This window comes from Narcine bancroftii, chromosome 6, assembly GCF_036971445.1.
Source record: "Narcine bancroftii isolate sNarBan1 chromosome 6, sNarBan1.hap1, whole genome shotgun sequence".
Lineage (NCBI taxonomy): Eukaryota > Metazoa > Chordata > Chondrichthyes > Torpediniformes > Narcinidae > Narcine > Narcine bancroftii.
Window position 1 is genome coordinate 61,321,722 of NC_091474.1, and position 16,669 is coordinate 61,338,390.

Here is a 16,669-nt window from a genome sequence, read left to right on the forward strand (position 1 = left end):
AATGATGCAAGTCAAGAAAGGATGTAAAGACTTTAACAAAAGATTTTTTTTAAACTAATATTCCTGAGTCCAATGACCATTTAGATACAAGAGTAGAAAAAGTGAGGTTGCTGTCAGAATAGATTTTGGGAGATGATTTTGGTGGTGTTCAAAATTATGAAGATTCTAGGCAAAATAAAGCAAGGAAAAATTTACAGTGTCAGAATTTTGAAGTGGATTAGCAAAACAGCCAAATGCAACACAAGGAACAGGTTTTTTAAGCATCAAATATCTTGATTTCACTTTCTGGAAGGATAGTTAAAGCAATTTCAATAATGGCCTTCAAAAAATTGAACTGAACATTTTACAGGGAATGGGATTAACTGGATTGTTTATTGTAAAATAAAAATGTCCAGAAACGCTGGATGAACTGATCTGTACAGAATCACTCACCAGATGTTCAGGTGTGTCCAACTTCAGCTGCATCATCCCACAAGAATGGGTGTCCGGAAGAAGGCTTAAAGTTTCAATTCCTACTTCAGAGGAAAGATGATAGCAATTAGTGTGGCTCAAGTAGAGTAATTTAACCTTTCATTAAATACTTACTTCAACCATTACTCAAAAGGCATCAAAGAGATACAAGATCCAAAAGATTGTGGTAGTTATTATCCTGGAGTTGATTCAGGTGCAGAATTGCAGAGGAACTCAGAGGGTCAAAAGGCATCCATGGGTAGAAATAGTCAATATTTCAGGTCCGGACCCTTTATTAAGACTAGAGGGAAAGAGAGATATTACATTTATAATGGGGCAAAGAAGCCAGGGGAGGGGCTCCGCAACAATAAGACAGAAGAAGGTGGGAGCAGTTACATAAGAAGCAACTAAGGAAGTGAGGGAAGAATGGACTAGGGCAGCCATTTTCAATGGGGGCCTTACAGCCCCCCCTCCCCACTGAGAGGCCACAACATGCCTAAGGGAGACCATACACTGAAAATCATAAAAGTATTTTATTGTTTATTTAATGTAGTTGGTAGAGTATAGAAGACACCAACTACTTGACTGCTTTATAGGGAAGGTGACCCATAAATTTTGAGCAGAGAACTAATGGAGCCATAGCCAAAAGAAAAGATGGAGAATGGCCGGACTAAGGAGTCTTTAAGTAAGAAAAACCTGTCCCTCCATCTCCTCTCTCATCCAGGGCCAGAGACCTTCCAGGTGAGGAAGCGCTTTAGATGTACAATGCCCAACCTAATCTGCTGCATTTGGTGTACTCAATAGGGCCTCCAACTGCACTGGTGATCCCAAACCCAGATCTGGCTCTCTGTTTGTAGGTCTAAACTTGAACTTCCTGTAGCCAACTACTTTTAACTCTCCCATCCATTTCTACAGCAACATGTCTCTTTTGGCCTCGTCAACCATCAGGGCAAGGTCGAACATAAACTTGAGGAACAATACATCATATTCCTCTGGACAGCTTAAATCGAACAACATAAATATTGATATTTATCATTTTAGGTAACCCTACCCCCACCTGGTTTACCGTCTTCATTTCTTCTTTTCTTATTCATGTCCTTATTTATTTTCCCCTCTTTCTAACTTTTCTTTCTTCTCCTCCCCCTCCTAGTGGGCTCACCCATTACCTGTCTCACCAGCTCTCACTCACTCTGTCCTATCACTTCTGGTCTCCTCCCCAACTTCTTTCCCTCTTCACATACATAATTTGAGCGGCACGGTTGGCGAAGCAGTTAGCGCAACACCTTTACAGCACCAGTAATCGGGACTGGGTTCAAATCTGACACTGCGTGTAAGGAATTTTTTCTCCCCACATCTGCTTATGTTTTCTCCAGAGGCTCTGGTTTCCTCCCACTGTTCAAAATTGGGAGGCACGGACTCGTGGGCCAAAATTCCCTGTTACTGGGCTATATATCTAAATTTATGTCACCCTTTCGCTCTAGTGAAGAGTCTTGACCCAAAACATTGACAGCTCATTTCTACTTATGGATGCTGTCTGACCTGCTGAGTTCCTCCGGCAATTCTGTGTCTGTTCATAATTCCAGCATCTGCAACATTTAGGATCTGTTTTTCTTGATTTATATAATGGTGTAACAAGTTTTCTCCCCCAGATTAAAAAAAAAAGTAAATTGCAAATGCCCTAACCTCTTGGGGTCAGAATTTCAAGTACTGAGTTTCAACACCAATGGACCACTATCCTGATCCTTGCAGAACACTTCTATTCCATACTATGGTGCACTAATTCCCTTAAATTTTTTTACAGCTTATATTAATTTTAACAATGAAGTCATGCAGATAATTATTAAACAAATTGTCTGGAAATCTGAAACTAAAAAAGAAAATTTAGAAACCATTCTATTTTTCTATCCACAGATATTCCTGCCCTGCTGCGTATTTCCAGCATTTTAAATATCCATTCGCCTACTTTACAACTTAGATGCTGTTTTACTCTCTTGTTACTTCTTTTCTTAAATCTTTCTTGCAATTTGTCCCCTGACTGTTTGACCAGAGCAGTCCAAGAGCTGCAAAGCACCTTGTTCAATTCCCTGGTGTTAAAGTAAGGTATGATTAAATCAAGGCAAATAGTGTTTCAGCAGCATATTTCAGAGAGATGATTGGGGGGAGCGGATCAGGGTCTCGTGCACATAGCATATATCTGAATCAGAACTTGCTCATCCGATTTTCCAACTTGTAAACTGGATAGATTGAGGTGTAATCTATTTGTTCCATGGAGTCATTTATATCAGTGATCTCACTGGATGCCATCAGTCATCTCCCTCTTCTTCAATTACTTGACAGTCATTTAAATTACCAACTCCAGCAGTAAAATGAGCTCCCACACAATCGCTACTTTGCATTGTGTTGACAACTTCTAAACTTAAACAGAAGGAAAATATAGCGCAAGCAGGTAATTAGATCATCCTATTTTCTTTGCTAATTGATCAAAATTTCATTAGCTTGGCTTTTGATGTCATCAGTGGAAATGTGATCAATTAAATTCAAAGTGAGAGCAATTCTTAGCCTATTTTGACCACAGCCTGAACGATGACTCACTAAGTATGCTTTGCATAATGAAATAAGCTTTATCATTATTCTACTGTTTAATTGGGTCAAAGCAAATCAACACTTACTCATATTAGTACCTTGTGTTGGATGTCCTGTAAAAACATTCCATAACCTGGGGCAGCATAGTTGACATGGGGTGGCATGGTTGTTAGAGCATCAGCAATCAGGACCTGGGTTTGAATCCCATGCTGTCTGTAAGGAGGTTGTACATTCTCAGGGGTCTCCACTTTTCTCCCTTTGTTCAAAACATACCGGAGTTGTAGGTCATTTGGGTGTAATTTGGGGTAATGGGCTTGTGGGCCAAAAGGGCCTGTTATCCTGCTTATTTCTAAATTTTAAAATAAATAAATAAATTTAAACCTTACCAAGAATACAGAATGTTAAGGCAGTGGAAGAGGAGATTCAGCTCATCAAACCTAGGTAATTTCCATCCACACAGCAGATATACAATACATCTAAGAACCTTGCAGTTCAATATTCCATTCTCATACCCAAAATAATAGTCAAACCAAGGAAATTAATCATTCAGTTGCACGGTGACCTCAGAGAAGTGGTGATTTTTTTTTCTCCTTGTTCTGTATCCCCTAGACACAACTCATTAAATTGGAATTATGAAGATTGGATTCTCAAAGTCAATATAAAAATTTGGAAGCAAAAGGTCATTATAAAAATTCCTGAGGAGGCAGAATTACGTCCCAATGTATTCCACTAGAATATAACCACTGCCAAGCATGCACATGCCCCAAGGAAAAGATTGTCTGAAACAAGTCTCACTTTGGTGATACCCGAGTTCCATAATTACCAAGCAGCTGCAGTTCACATTGCCAATGGAAGGAACACATGTGAATGACAAGGCCATTAGTAGGTAACTAATGTGTTGCTTTAATGACAGGTCACTTTTTCAAACAAACCTCAACATTTGCTTCCAGAAGAATAGGATGTGAGTAGAAGCCAAACGTCGCTGAAGAATTCCATAGGACTGAGATAAAAAGCTCAACAAATCAGATCAAATGTTTTGCTTTAAATAGAAGAATAGTGAGTGAGATACAATTTCAGATTGGAGTAACTTTTATACCATGATTAATTTGCTGTTCTCTGCAGGAAGATGCATGGCAAACATTAAATATTCTTGATCAACTAATTTTAATTAGAACCTTAAAAAGTTGACTTATTGTTACGTCTTCCTTCATCGTGCTTAGTAGCTAATGAACTGATTCCAATATTTTTCTAATTCTATATGTTAGACTGTGTCATTTATAAGATTCTAAACACTGGAGGGTCAAACATTTCCTCAGTGGTTTTCCTATATACTTACTGTATATGTATAGATTTGCCAGAATAGTGTGATAGGTTCTCACTTGTCAATTGCTTTTATTTTTTCTTTACAGATTTTTTTTTAAACCGGATACTTCTGTGGCATAACAATGAGTCCTCCTAATCATTTTAGTTCACTTCTTGGTTACAGCAGAGCCAGAAACCTAACCTAAGGATTATTGGATTTTAAATATACAAATATTGATTCATGCCCCCAATGCTTAATCAAAAGACAGTGAATTCATTTCCATTAATGGGAGAAACATGATCCATAACCCAATTTGTAATAAATCCTTGGTGTTTTTGGCATTTGCAAGATGTTGCAAAGTGCTTTACAGACAAGTTCTCCTGCATGTGCAAAATGTTCCAGAGCGGTAGTTCTCAACGTTTTCTTCTTTCAAACCACTTTAAGACTACCTACAACAAATCTACAGAGAATGGTTGAGAAATACTGCCCTTGGGTATTTCAGCCTCATCTGATCTCATACTCTTGCACAAAATAACAATTATTCAAGGAATTAGTCAATAATGGCACCTATAATATTCATCTTAGCTCCCTGGAACCTCTTCTCTATTACAGTTGGATTGAATTTTCCATCCATTGCAGTCCTTTTAGTTTCGTAAACATGGTTCTCAGCCTTGAGAACAATAGCATTTAATTTTTTTAAGAATTATCCAGGGGATTAATTCTTATGACTCAGACCAGACCTGGAGCATTGGGAGTAGTACTGGGCACCATATCCAAGGAAAGATATATTGAGCTTCAAGAGAATATAATGTAGCTTTGAGAATGATTAAAAAAACATAATAGATACACGATTAGGCCTTTAGTCTTCTGAATGTACTTCACTATTCATTGAGGTCATGGCTGATATTGAATCTCTGTGTTATTTTTCATGTTTAATCACCATATCCATCGATATTCTTAATTTCCAGAAATGTCTTTCTTTTGGTTTTGAATGATAGCCCTCCATGTCCCTCTGCTTGAAAAAATCTCCACTCATTCCTAAATGGCCTACCTATTATTCTGAGATTGTGACCCTTTGTACAAGACCCCTTAACTAGGAACATATTGTTCCTGCAGAGATGAGAGTTTCCCAAGTCCTCATCTTTTAGCCCACTAGTCTCCACATTCAGCAGATCAACCTTTGCTATTTCCACCTGCTGCAAAGGGATTGTATTATCAGGCACTTCAGAAGTAGCTTTGCCTCACTGAGGCATGGAGTGATTCATTGCTGGTGTAAAGACAGCAGAAATCAAGCATTTGCACCAGGTTCCAGACACAGCAGGACACCCCCAGCTCCCACCCCCCTGCTTCTTACCCCATCTCTCCATTCCCTGTCGCCTTTCACACAGACATGATAAATTCCACCTAGTCCCATATCACATCCAGTTAACACCTTTTGTTGGTCTCGATTCCTCCCCCATTGTTTGAATTCTGAGACTTTCTGATATATTTTGCTTCTGACTTTTCTGATATTTTCCTTGAAGACAGGCTCAGGCCCGAAACATCAGGAATATATCTTTGTCTCCTATAGATGCTGAAAAGACCAGCTGATTTCCTCCAGCATTTCGGTGTGTTTAAGGCAAGGAGATGCCAAGTCCCCAATGGAGGACAACGATTCTTTTTAAACTAGAGTAGGGTATTTGCCTTTGAGGGTTCAGGCTGAAGGAAACAAACACATTATTTACGAAGCAGTGGCTCCATGGAACAATGCTTACCTATACTAACATCGATTCATTTCACATCATTTATCATTGATCACAATCAAGATGGAGACTCAAAATAATTTATGGTCCCTCAAGCCTGCTCTCCGTGCATCAGAATCAGAATTTATTGTCTTGAACAAGTCACAAAATTTGCTATTTTGCAGCAGTAATCATAGTGCAAATGTTCATATAAACCACCTTACAAAAAATAAATAAAAATAATGCATGGAAAAGTCAAAGTCCTTTGTTTTATTGATCATTCAGGAATCTGATGGCAGAGGGGAAGAAGCTGTCCTTGTGCTGCTGAGGGCTCATTTTCAGGCTCCTATACCTTTTCCCGATGATAGCAGAGTGAAGAGGGCATGGGTGGTGGGTGTCCTTGGGGATAGAGGTTGCTTTCTTAAGACACCATCTCTTGCAGATGCCCTTAATGGAGTGAAGTCTGGTGCCTGCAATGTTGCAGGCCAAGTTAACAACCCTCGGGAGTTTTTTCCTGAGTGTTGGCGCCTCTTTAACAGAGAGAGATGCAACCAGCCAGAATACTGCATGACAGAAATAGGCCATACCAGCTCTATGTAAGAGCAATCCCTCTAGTTCTTCTCCTGCCTTCCAACTAATTATCCATCATCCTTTAGAGGGTTGCAGTTGAATCTGTCCCCATTAGTTCATTCCCAACCCCAACCATTCACTGGGGAAAATATCTTCTGTTTTTTGTTAATCACCCATGTTTTGTCTTACACAAAAGTGGTAGGAGCCTACAACGGGCTTCCAGATATTGTGCTGAAAGCAGAGATGGTAATAGTATTTAGAACCATAGAACATTACAGCATAGTGACAGGCCCTTTGGCCAATCCAGTCAATGTCTCATTTATTTATTCTGCTTTGTCCCATTGACCTGCACCTGGACCTTTTACTCCTCTAATGCATAGACCTATCCAATTTAATTTAGAGATGCAGCACGGTAACAAGCCACTCCAGCCCACAAGCCTGTGCCATCCAAATCCACCCATGTGTCCAATTAACCTACAAACCCCATACATCCAATCTTCTCTTAAGGGTCAACATCAAATCCACATCCAGCACCTCTGATTGGCATCTCATTCCACATTCTAGCCACCCTTTGAATAAAGAAGTTACCATATGTTCCGCTTTAAATTTCACCTTCCACCCTTAATTCATGACCCCTGGTTCTCATCTCAGTGGTAAAGGAAAGAAATAATCATGAAAATCTGCAGACAGTTTGAAGTAAAAACATAAAATGCTGGAGAAACTCAGCTGGTCAAACAGTGTCTTTTATGTAGCAAAAGTAAAATTACAGAACCGATGTTTCGGGCTTGAGCCCTTTATCGAGGTATGAAAAAATATCGGCAGGCATCCGAACAAAAGGATGGGGTGGGGGTGGAAGGGGCAAAGGCAGGTGATAGGTTAAGAAGGGAGGGAGGGACCAGGAGTGATCAGGGGGAGAAGGGATGGCTGGGTGAGTGGAGGGGAAAGGGAGGAGGAAGAACTGGAAAAATTGGAAAGGGGAGTATAAAGGCCAGCAGGTTAAGAGAAAGCAGAGAGGTCAATGTGTAGTAAACTGGGAATTCACTACTGGTGCGATGCTCTAAGGACTGGCTCCTCCTGACTCCGTCCCCCCTGCACATCCCGATATATAACCTGGACCCCGGCCAAAACCCCAGTTCAGTCCACAGGCCATATGTGCCATTCTTATTGAATGTATTGTACTCTCTCTCTCTAGTCTTGAGTGCTCTCAGTCGCGCTACAATTTTATTCAATAAAGAACGGGATGGAAGTGCTGTTGAAGCCTGCGATGCTCCTCATTGACCCTCTGTCCCCGGAGGCCCCAGAAGAGTTCGCATACTGGCTGAAGTGCTTCCAAATGTACCTATCGACCACACAAGAGCTCTACTCAATGAATGAGCTCAACAGGTCAGCACTCCTCTCTCGTGTCAGACCCAAAGGATTCCTGATCATTATGACTTATGCAGCAGCTGTTGAGAAGCTGAAGGCCCACTACATGAAGCCTCAAGACGTCATCTTAGCGAGGCATCAACTCTCACAGCAGAAGCAGTGGCCTGGTGAGTCCATTAAGGATGATGTCCTCATTCTACAAGCACTCGCGAGGAACTGTGGGTATGAGAACAAGAGGATGAGAAAATCTTGGATGCTCTAGTCGCAATGGTGCGGTCCAAATAACTTCAGAAGCAGTTGCTGGAGAAAGGCAGCGCAGCGCTGCCTCTCAGCATAACTACTGGCCAAATCGCTGGAGATGCCCAACTGGGGGCTGACAGTTTGGAAGGTGGCAGTGGCACCCTTCATGGGGACCTGAGCATTGGAACTTTCATACCAGACAGTGATGCAACCAGACAGAATACTATCCACAGTACATCTGTAAAGGTTTTTGAGAGTTTTCTGTGACATACCAAATCTCCTCAAACTCCTAGTATAGCTGCTGGTGAGCTTCTTGTAAATAAATCAACATGGAGGCTCCAAGACAGATCCTTGGAGATGTTGTCAACCAGGAATTTAAAGTTTTTGACCCTCTCCACGACTGAACCTTCGATGAGGACTGGGTTGTGTTCTCTTGATTTCCACCTGAAGTCCACAATCCTTGGTTTTGCTAATATTGAGTGCAAGATTGTTGGCAATGATACCACTCAAAGAGCTGATTTATCTCCCTCCTGTATCTTTTCTCATTGCCTTCTGTGATTCTGCCAATAATGCGGTGTCATCGGCAAATTTGTAGATAGCATTGGAATTGTGTCTGGCCACACGGTCATGGGTGTAGAGTGAGTAGAGCAGTGGGCTGAGACCTCATCCTTGGGTGCACCTGGGTTGATAATCAGTGAGGAGGAGACATTATTTCCATTTTGTACTGTCTGTGGTCTTCCAACAAGGAAGTTAAGGATCGAGTTGCAGAGGGGGGTGCAGAGGCCTAGGGTTTGGAGCTTGTTGACCAGTACTGAGGGAATAATGGTGTAATCTATGAAGAGCAGCCGTATATACGAGTTGTTGTTGTCTAGGTATTCCAGAGCTGAGTGGAAAGCCAGTGATCAGTGATATTACGTCTGCTGTAAGGCGATTGTGCCAGAAGGCGAATTGCTGTGGGTCCAGTCCTTTACCTAGGTGTAAGATAATTCTGGCCATGACCAACCTCTCAAAGCATTTAATCACAGTTGATGCAAGTACTACTGGACGATAGTCATTGAGGCAGCTCACTCTGCTCTACTTGGAGTAATGGAATGATTGATGTCTTTTTAAAGCATATGGGAACCTTTGACTGCAGCAGTGAGAAGTTGAAAATGTCTGTGAATGCACCGGATAAGTCCATTGGCACAGATTTTCAGTACCTTGCCAGGGCCTGATGCCTTGTCAGGCCTGATGGCGTACCTGACAAGGTACTGAAAAGATTATTTTTTATTGCAGGGATTTAAAAATATTGTTTCCTCATTTCACAGACTGTCTTTGTGAAATCTGTAACAATTTGGAGCACAATTTCAAAGACACAATGTCACAAAATCGCTGAATTTAAATCTGACAGCATAGAGATGCAGCAAGGAGGCTGTAGCAATGCAGTTTCAAGATAGCAATTGGTTTTCAATGATAACAGCGCTGGCATCATTAAGAGGCAAGGTGCTCCTACAATGCTATGAGGAAATAGTTCAAGGATTTTGGCATGATGTATAAAAGTTATTTGAGCAAAATAGACTTTGTGTGCTTTTAATTGTGGCTTGATTTTCACTCAGGACCTCAAATCACTTCTTTAATCCTCTACTAACCATCATCTATCAGTACATCCTAAAATGCATTTTCCTGTTCACTCCTGTGCTTGCTAAATTACACGGGCTGCCACTTGACCAGTGCCTCACTTTGGAAATTCCCAACTTTGTTTTCAAATCCCTACATGGAACCATTTTTCCCTTTCACTATAGTTTTCACCAAGTGAACAACCCTTGAGGATACTTCCATGTTTCTCTGTTAAGATTCAATTTACTGTCACTGTAATAAAATGGTGTCATATTACGTGAAATTGCTATTGCCTGCTGTAAGGCAGACAAACTCACGACTGGCAGAAATTGCCTGAAGCAATTCTGAAGCAAAGAGAAGCAAAAGAGAGTCCCGCCAGAGTCAATGAGTGTCCACACATTTGCCTCCAGTGCTTCCGCAGCCAGAGTCCAGTCCAAACCATTGGCAACCCGAGCTCCAGATCTGAACCTCTGACACAGTCAGGAACCCTTCAGTGCCCCCTCACATCCCGGTTCCAATACCTGGTACCCATTCAGCCATTTTCGAACCAGACTCCAGCAGTCTGCAGCTTGGCGCAAATCTCCCATCAGCAGTCTCCAGCCTCTGTTGGCTCCACCTCGGGTTGCCAGCAGCACATCACATGCGTGGGTCTTTCAGCCGCAGAGCCCCCTTACTGGTCCGCTGCCGTGGTCACTGTCCCCGTGGGTTGTCTTTCTGCTTCTCCTTCTTAAATGGGAGATGGCCTCCCCATTTTCTGGTGCCCTGCGCCAGTCCTCTGCTCCCCTGGAGTCTGCAACCGCTCGTGGCTGCTGCCAATCAGAGGCACCGCCATCTTGGGCGCAGACCCTGCAGTCATAGGATTTTAAATAAAACTACTGTTGGCTGCTTTAATGGGCTGTTCAAAGCCTGAGTGGAGCTGACGGTAGTTGACTGGGCGGTATGACCCCACGGGAGCGCTGTATCTCCACTCCTCATTTCCCACGGTTCCCCATTGCTCTATCATTGGAAAATGTATGGCCAGCTTTCCAGGGTCCCAGGATTTGTAACTTCACAAGCTGTTCTGTTTCTTCCCATCTTTATGTGGTGGCCTATTCTGGAACACATTCACAGATTCTATTATACATGCCCCTATTATTGGGGCATGTGGTCTGACATGGAGAGCCTCCATCACAGATGGCCCCTTCTGATACATATGCTCCCACATTGAAAGCACTGTGATCTTTTGTCACTGAGGTCAATTTCACATCACTCACACCAACACTGAGATTTACAGATCGATACCACATGATATACACTAATCACACTGAAAGCCTCTATCACTGGAGCCCATTCTGGGGCACTTATGCCCACACAGAGAGCTTCAGTCCCTAGATCCTGTCTGGGTCACAGATTCCCATACTGAGTGCTTCTGTCTTTCTTGAACACTTGGTCACTGAATAGGAACTATTATGACAGAGGGTGAGGAAATAAATCAATGCAGAATCTATTGCCATATGCCCACTAATGTATCGTGGATTGAAAAGAAAACTTTGTGACCCTCTGAGTTGTTCTTTCTCTTTAATGATCAAGTATTCAAGGGAGACGAAGCTGTCAGACAGGAGTGCATGATGGGACTATTGCTTCTTGCTTTTGCCTGGGTTTATTTGATGGTTTAATGTTCCTTTTAAAGCAGTCAATTATTCTTCAAACAGTTGTATGAAACTCATTAAAATTTTGTCATGATCTATTTGCAAAAAGTGAATCACTAAAACCTTTATGCTTAAGTACTTGTGAAGGATTTTGTGAGTGATTTATATAAAAAAGATACAAGAGATCAGAAGGTGTTGAGTCAGGTTGATTCATTAGAAGTTGAAATGTAGACCCAAAATGGGTGAAAGAAGTTCAGGATTCTATGTTTAACATGTGCAATATTTGGCAGAGAGTTTGCTGCTTTTTGTCTCAGACTTGTCTGGAGAACAGTTTTATGAGAGGCACCCACACATCTACCTCCCACTGACAAGAGGGCTCTAATGAATTATGGCACAATATCTCACTACTCTGTGTTTTCCACCTCCAGGGTTACGAACACTGGCATACATGTGATTTGCCTAAATTACCCCTTGAAATTTTTAAATTCAAAATGTATCAGGTTAATTGAGCAGCATTGGCTCCTGGGCCAAAATGGCCTGATATCGTGCTACATGTCTACATTTAAAATTTAAAATATAGGTGCCAAAAGCCAGAGTCAGATTGAGTCCACAACATTCTTAAGAGGGAGGGTGAGCAGCCAGATGTTGTGGTTCACATTGGTACCAATTATATAGATAGGAAAAGAGATGAGGTCCTGAAGAGGGAAAAAAGCTAACAAGCAGGACCTCAAGGGTGGGATTGCTGCCTGTGCCAAGCGCCAGTGAGGGCAGGAATATAAAACTGTAGGAGTGTAATGAAGAGGAAAATAAGGAGGGCAAGAAGAGGTCTTGAGGTTGCTTTGGCAGACAGTGTAAGGAATAATCCAAAAGGATTTTATAAGTAATATTAAGAATGAAAAGATCCTGAGGGAATGAATAAGCTATTTATGCTAAAGCTGGAGGAGATGGGGAAGATCTCAAATTACTATTTAGTGAATGTGTTTACTGTAGAGCAGCACAAGCAGAATTTGGATATGAGAGATGAAATGAAAGATAGGCAAGCCCATGTCTGCATCAGTAGTGAAGAGGAATTTGCAGCCTTAGATTGTATTATGATGGATAAATCTCTTAGTCCAGACCAGGAGCATCTCAAAACATTGAGAGAAGGGAGGAATTAAATTGTTGGGACCTTGACAGGTATTTTTAACTCATTGCTGAGGATAGAGGTAGTACAGAGGACTGGAGGATGGTAAATGTGGTGCCATCATTTAAAAAGCGCTGCAAGGATAATCCGGGTAACTACAGGCTTGTTAGTGTGACGTCAGTGGTAGGGAGACTGCTGGATAGGATACTGAAACATCAACATTTAGATGGTCAGTGGAAAATCAAAGAGAGTCAGTGTGGATTTGTGAATGGGAAATTGTGTCTCACAAACTTGGTAGATTTTTTTTAAAGAGATGACAAAGAGGGTAGACAAGGGCAAGGCAGTTATGTTATTTGTATGGATTTTAATGAGATTCCACATGGCAAATTGGTAGGGTGCATGGGATAGGTTGTAGAGGACAATTTTTCAGACTCGAGGACTGTGGCCAGTGGAGTACTTCAGGACTCAATACTAGGACCCCTACGATTTGTAATACATTCAAGCATTGCTTAATGTCCATGATACATTCTGTGAAATAGGATGTTATGAGAACACCATATTATATACTTAGCAAAGCTATATGGGATACTGTAATGTACCTGTATTGACTAAATAGCCAAGATACTGTACACATACAGTACTGTATTTCAGCTAATGTATCTGGCAAGGTAATATATGGGTTAAGTAGGTTAATACTCTACAATACTGTATATATAATATATACACTACTGTATAGGCTAATATGTAATCTGTACTTACCACAACTGAAGCTTGCAGGGCTAACGTAGTGTTGGGTGAGTCTGGAGGCTGCTGCTGGTACATGTATTGTATTCGCTACTTCTGGTTACATCCACTACGCCCCGTTCTCTGATCAGGATTACTGAACTCTATTATATTCTTATGGGATCATGGACCTATATGTGGTTGAATGTTGCCTGAATGGATGTTATGTGGCACATGAGTGTATACATCAATTATTTGGACAAGTATGTTTATGTCAAGATAAGTTTGCTACTGACATGAAAATATGTGCTATGTTGGGCATTGAAGAAGATTACCTGGATTTGCATCGAGATCTAGATGATATGGTGAACTGGGTTAAAGAGTGGCAGGTGCAGTTGAACTAGGAAAAGTGCAAGGTGCTGTGAGGTGGGGAAATGTGGATTTGGCTGGTGGTTGGGTATAGTTGCTGCTGGTTATTTCTAGCATCTGCAGTTTCTCATGTGTCTTTAAAATCCTGAAACAATGGTACAATGAATACAACAGCTTTAAACATCCAGAATTTCCTCCATGCCACAGTAACTAACCAAACTAACCATGTGTTTGACTGCAGCAATACGTTTGTTAAGTAAGAGATTGGCCATTTCCATAAAATAGCAAGCCATTTCTCTTCCAAAGCAGTCCTTTTCAGGTCTGAAATGTTAATGATCAAGATTCTAGATATATTAGGGGTAGTTAGTTGATTGCTAAATAAGCAAGCATATGTGCCCACTTAATTTGTTGAAATCCTTCAGGAATTGTTTAATGATGGAATTTATCAATTTCTGGTAACCAGAATCCTCTAATCGCAACAGCCAGTACTTCTATTCAGCAATGAAATGCAAATCATTAATTATAATAACTTACACTCATAAATAACTGGTTGGATGTCCCTAAATTTCATACACAGGGCTCAAAAGGCCGAAGTCCAAGCAATGATAACATGTCCATCATTCAGAGGGGTACATTTGGAGGGTTTGAGTGAATGTTAGCATGGGGACAGTTGCAGGAGTGTTGGGAAATAGACAGCAACAGGTTGGCAGCCTATATAGTCACTGTGTATTGAAATAGTCATCAATTTGAAAGAATAGTCAATCTTCCATTGTTTTTAAATTAGACAATTACTTTGTCACTGCCTGTCTGTACCCCCTACATCTGTTACAATGCAAGAGAAATATTTAATAGTGTCTTGATGAAACAGCATTGCAGGGTATCAAACCTGAAAATCCAAATGCATAACCAAGAGGTCATTTAAACCAGCCATCCTCAACCATTTTATGGCTATGGTCCCCTTAGGATTCTGCTCCAACTTTATGCGCCCGCTTCCCTGTGAAGTTTAACCCTTCAAGTCAAGTTTAGTTGGTTTCTTCTGCACTTCCCTCTTACTGACTACATAAGTATTTTTTATGTTTTTTATGTTATGTGAGGTGAAAAGGAAAAAAAAACACTTTTACTCTTGAGCATTAGAACTATGGCTTGTGATTCCAAAACAAACAAACAAATAGGAAATCATTCTTATTGAATATTCACTAGGATAACTTCTGGATTAGATGGGTATGAGTATCATTTGTCAGCTTTTGGCCTGTATTCGTTCCATTTTAGGTGAAGGAGTGGGAAATTTTGAAAATTAAAAGGCATGGACAGAGGAGATGTTGAAAGTCTGTTTCCCAAGGTTGGAGAGTCCAGGACAAGAGGGCACAACTTCAGGATTAAAGGGTGTCTGCTAAGAACAGAGATGGGGAGGAATCTCTTCAGCCAGAGGGTGGAAAATCTGTGGAATTTGTTGCCATGGACTGTTATGGAGGTCAGGTCATTGGGAATATTAAGGCAGAGATTGATAGGTTCTTGGTTAGTCAAGGGGAGTGGGGCTGTGGGAAAATGGATCAGACTCGATGGGCTGAATAGCCTATCTCTGATCCTCTGTTTTATGGTCTTGTGGTCTTATGTAGGAAAGAAGAAAACATGAACATACATATGACAAAAAGTTTTTAAAAATTCTTCGAGAGCAATGGTTTGTACAAATGAGTCATTAAGGAATCTTAAGCATAAACTCGAAGATGTGAAAATTTCATAAAAATAACTTGAAAGAACAATTCTTACAAAATGAAAATTTTAGTGAGATCCTGGAGTTTGATGTTCCTCTGCAAGTTTTTGATATGTAACACCTCACCAGCAGCAATTGAGAGACGCATTAACAAATGGGTTAAGTTTTACATAATTTATCAACAAATTAACAATAATAGAATTACCTCAATAAACTTAACACCTGACATAAGCCTTTATGGCAACTCTATATTAACAACAGTTATTTATAAAGTGTATGTAGAAAAAACCCAGACCATTACACTCCAAGCTCAAAATGCCTCAAAAGAAAACTCCCAAAACAAAACCTCAAGTCAGTAACATCAAGTCCATCAGTCAGAAAGGAACAGCTCACAGAGTCTGGTCTCCAGGCTTGGGATTCTTAGTTTGGTTGCATGCTGGTCTTTTAGTTGGGCATGGAGAAAGATGGCCGTGATCACCATAGTCTTACGATCACCGTAGGCTTACGACTTTCCTGAATTTCGAATGTGGCAACAACCACCTTTGATTTCTTCACATGGGTATTTTCACCGAGTGACTTCCTAGTCTCTACACAAGGTTCACACCTCTGAAGCGCACTTTAGGGTTAACAAGTGACCTTTTAGCACATGTCTTCCCCTCTAAACACCCTGTCTTGGGTCGTCAAGTGACTCCTGTCACATGAAAGTCCTCCTTTTGTAAGGTGACTGGGGAAGCCCAGGTTGGTCACACACACACACACACACACTCTGGATATCAGAGTGGCACAAACTGCTGCCAGGACAGCAATCCTAGCACCCGCAGACAAAGTAGTTCAGTCTCCTTTCTCCCACTGCAACTACTGGGTGAGCACACAGACAGTCTGACTGACTGCCCCCCCAACCAACCGACCAACTGACAAACCCGTTCAAAAACTCAGAGTGCTGGGCTCTTCAACTGCCCTAGCCCGTGCCTTCAGGTCCCCCTAGAGATGGAGAGAGGTTGACAGCAGTGGGCGCACACTCTGCAAGCCCACCGTAGTGCTTTAGACAGCTGTCAGTTTTCCTAGTGCTGTTTCAGTACTTCACACAAAGTTGTCAGTTTTTCCCAGCGCTACTTCAGCACTTCATAGCAATATACGATCCTTTCTTTCCCCTTTAGGTTCAGACCAGCCCCGGTCCTAAAATAAAATTGTCCAGGATTCATAACAGATGTCATGTTCCAAATTGGATAGTGAGAGTTGAAGATCACCTCATGTTGTGATATTAAGTCTGTTCCTGGATTTTGACAA

The 16,669-nt window shown here is 41.3% G+C and overlaps 1 long non-coding RNA gene across 7 annotated transcripts in view; it reads right to left on the reverse strand.

Annotated features, from left to right (window-relative positions):
* Positions 1–16,669, reverse strand: part of LOC138736110 (uncharacterized) — a 108,469-nt gene that overhangs the window by 51,644 nt on the left and 40,156 nt on the right. For 5 of the 7 annotated variants that reach the window (XR_011340097.1, XR_011340096.1, XR_011340093.1 and 2 more), the window contains exons 6-7: positions 3,120–3,289; positions 433–515 (exon numbers count right to left, since the gene is read on the reverse strand). This is a non-coding gene — a long non-coding RNA (uncharacterized lncRNA). The remainder of the gene's footprint in view (positions 1–432; positions 516–3,119; positions 3,290–16,669) is intronic. The other 2 variants (XR_011340098.1, XR_011340095.1) reach the window with 2 other exon arrangements.